The sequence below is a fragment of the Schistocerca piceifrons genome, chromosome 4 (assembly GCF_021461385.2).
Source record: "Schistocerca piceifrons isolate TAMUIC-IGC-003096 chromosome 4, iqSchPice1.1, whole genome shotgun sequence".
Classification (NCBI taxonomy): Eukaryota; Metazoa; Arthropoda; class Insecta; order Orthoptera; family Acrididae; genus Schistocerca; species Schistocerca piceifrons.
Window position 1 is genome coordinate 92,434,785 of NC_060141.1, and position 3,547 is coordinate 92,438,331.

Here is a 3,547-nt window from a genome sequence, read left to right on the forward strand (position 1 = left end):
AGGACGGCCGACGAGGAGCGGTACTTAAGTCACAGTCTCCAACTTTGCACGTGGGAAGAAAATCTACCTCGTGATAAAGGGGTCACATGACCATACCGTCGGTCATTTCATAATATTTGCCATTATACAAAAACCAAGCGCTGGTCAATCTGTGTCGCAGTAATTTGAAGTCTAGTCTCAACGTATCTTTAACAGGTTCTTTAGTAATTAGAGATACCGCTTAAAAACGGCGCTTTTATTCGTTTGGTGATGTCGGCAAACGTCCAGGAGTTCGTAATGTCGTGTTTACAGCTGCCAACAATAGGTGCCATTAATTCTGTTAAATACTGGGCCAGTCTGTATGTTGGAGAGTCACTGGCGCTATCAGCGGGTCTCAGCAGTTCATCTCCTTTGTGTATTTGAGGAAGGCTGTAAACTTCACGGCCTCGGAGCCAGTGGTCGTGATTTTCGTGTAACAACGGCAGAAAACCCTGGCTTCTTCACTATTGTGCGTGTTCCAAAAGCCGGTATGCACTTTCCTCCAACAATGCACGGACTTTCTCTTCATACTGTGTGGCATTAAGAAGTCCTCATGGGTTTCGAAAAATATGTTGTCTTTCCACGCTACTAATATTGGGAATTCTAAAACACAGCTAAGAAACAGTGCCTTTTACTGAAATTTACTTCGGACCTTAAATCTACGGGGCGAACCAGAACTCCGCCAACAAAATTTAGGACGCTGTTCATGTGGCTCGTTGCAGAGTAATAATGTAATTACGATTTATTAGATTTGTTACGTTTGTTTCTGTTAAAACAATATCACAACAGTATGGTAACCTGTAATATGAGATCTCCAAAATGCAAAGCGTGAAACAAAAAACAAAATGTAGCGTAATTTAGTTGCGGCAAAAGCAGAGCACAGTTTCGTTGTGCTGCTCTGCCACTGAGCTCAGTGAACCCATTCTCGACGTTTCTAGTGGCCAATTTTCCATCAGGAAACGTATCCATACTGCTGTGTATCACTATGAACGTATAATTAACATTGTCGGGAAAACAAACAAAATGAGATATAATGGAATGAAAGCTTTAGAGAGAAGAGTAAAGTGGGCCTTACTGTTGTTAACAGCGGATACCGTGAGTGAATGGAACAAGTTTGTTTCCAGACAAGATATGCAGCACATACCGTCGACGTTTATAGACGTTATGCAGAAATTTTCAGTGCAATACATTTGAAAAGATAAATGGGGATAAGAAATGAAACGAAATGAAATTGTTCTATAACGAGCCACCGGAGGCGATTCCTTTTACAAAAATATGAAGCCAATATGCCTGAACAGCCTACGAAAGTGCCATTCGTGTTCAGTTCGTATATTACGAAAGTGTAAATTTGCGACTGTGATGTGACAGTTTGGTGATCTATAACAGATCAATATACGTGTTGCTTTTGGCCGTGATTTTCAAGAAAAAAATTGCGTTTAGGAGAATAGCTTAAGTGTACAATGGAAAAGTAAAGTCGAGTCGTGTGGTATGTGATTGTCATTAAAAACACATATTGGAAGCAGACAGTTCACAGCAGTGCTGATCTCGATGCTGCAGTCCACTAGCACAGCTGCACCAAACCTCTGATGTGCAGTTCGTAGTCCAGTGCCTTCCTATGTAGGTGAAACAGCAGATGACCCTCAGTTGCACGGTTTCACATTTATGGATCAAAAAATGCGCTTCTTTGCCAGTAATATTCTTAATTTATTTCACTACAGGTTTCAAAGCTTAGAGATTCATCTTCAAGGGCCACCAAATAATTGTGGGAACATAAATATGTGGCGGTCGGGCCAGTCAGTCATCGGGATCACAGCCACGTCAAACAAAGGTATGGGACTGTAGGACGAGCGACCACAGTGCCTAACTGGACAGCACTACCTGATTTCCATCTCATGTTGCCCAGATGGACGTTGTGGTTACAATGAAATTAATACCCCTAGCTGCATACAGGCGTTGATATAAGTCAACGGGGACAGTTGGAAATGTGTGCCCCGACCGGGACTCGAACCCGGGATCTCCTGCTTACATGGCAGACGCTCTGTCCACCTGAGCCACCGAGGACACAGAGGATAGTGCGACTGCAGGAACCTATCTCTGGCACGTCTCCCGTGAGACCCGCACTATATTCATAGTGCCCCTGCCCATTATACTCGTTACTCGCGGCTTTACTGCCGATTCCCGTAAGAGTTCGGGCACTGTTTGTGCATCCGCACAGAAGAAGATGGTCACATGGCCGGTGAGCCCTAACTATATATGTATATGAAGACATGTCCGAAAGAACAGATACCATCTTCATATATATAGGGCATTGTGGTCGCTGGTCCTATGCTCTACATCTACATCTACATTGATATTCCGCAAGCCACCCAACGGTGTGTGGCGGAGGGCACTTTACGTGCCACTGTCATTACCTCCCTTTCCTGTTCCAGTCGCGTATGGTTCGCGGGAAAAACGACTGTCTGAAAGCCTCCGTGCGCGCTCTAATCTCTCTAATTTTACATTCGTGATCTCCTCGGGAGGTATAAGTAGGGGGAAGCAATATATTCGATACCTCATCCAGAAACGCACCCTTTCGAAACCTGGCGAGCAAGCTACACCGCGATGCAGAGCGCCTCTCTTGCAGAGTCTGCCACTTGAGTTTATTAAACATCTCCGTAACGCTATCACGGTTACCAAATAACCCTGTGACGAAACGCGCCGCTCTTCTTTGGATCTTCTCTATCTCCTCCGTCAGACCGATCTGGTATGGATCCCATGCCTTTGTTTGACATGGGAGTGATCCCCATAACTGACTGCCCCGACCACCACATATTTATCTTCCCATAATTATTTGGAGGCACCTGAAGATGAAGCTTTAAGTTTCGAAACCGGTAGTGGAATAAATTAAGAAAATTACTGCCAGCTGAAGCGGATTTATGTTCTATACGTTCTTCAGTTGCGGATGTTCACCTGATCAAATACTTTGTGTAGTTCCAGTTTGCGGCGGCGCGTGCATGAACGCGATCAGAATCGTGGCGCTCAGACAGGTGGAGAAAAGTAAAGATACATGTTTTCACTATTCACGTGCCGGCTCTAGCGTGCGACTACACGCCAGTTCCTGGACATAAATGGTGAAAACTGCGCGCAAGTATGCGTGACTACGTCGCGTGACAAGTTCCATCACCTCTAATTATGCGCGGCGTGCCAGCTAAATACAACCACGCCAAAACAAATTTACACGTATTATTATCGCTACCGCAACTGTAAGTATTGCAGTTATTAACATGAACACATGCACCACCTTTGAAGATTATCCGCGAGGTGGCTTACAGGCGTCGCTGGATCTCTGTGTGTACGTGTAAGAAGTTACATCGACATCTGCATCTACATATCTACATTTACATATATACTCCGCTAGCCACCAAGCGGTGTGTGGCGGAGGGCACAATTCGCGCCAAAGTCATAATTCCCCCCTCTGCTCCACTCGCGGGTCGCGCGAGGGAAAAACGACTGTCTGAACGCCTCAGTACGAGCTCTTATTTCCCTTATC

General features: G+C 45.1%; 1 non-coding gene across 1 annotated transcript; it reads right to left on the bottom strand.

Annotated features, from left to right (window-relative positions):
* Positions 1-2,005: 2,005 nt before the first annotated feature.
* Trnat-ugu lies at positions 2,006-2,079 on the bottom strand. Its single transcript has one exon. It is a non-coding gene; the product is annotated as a tRNA-Thr (tRNA).
* Between the last annotated feature and the right edge of the window lie 1,468 nt (positions 2,080-3,547).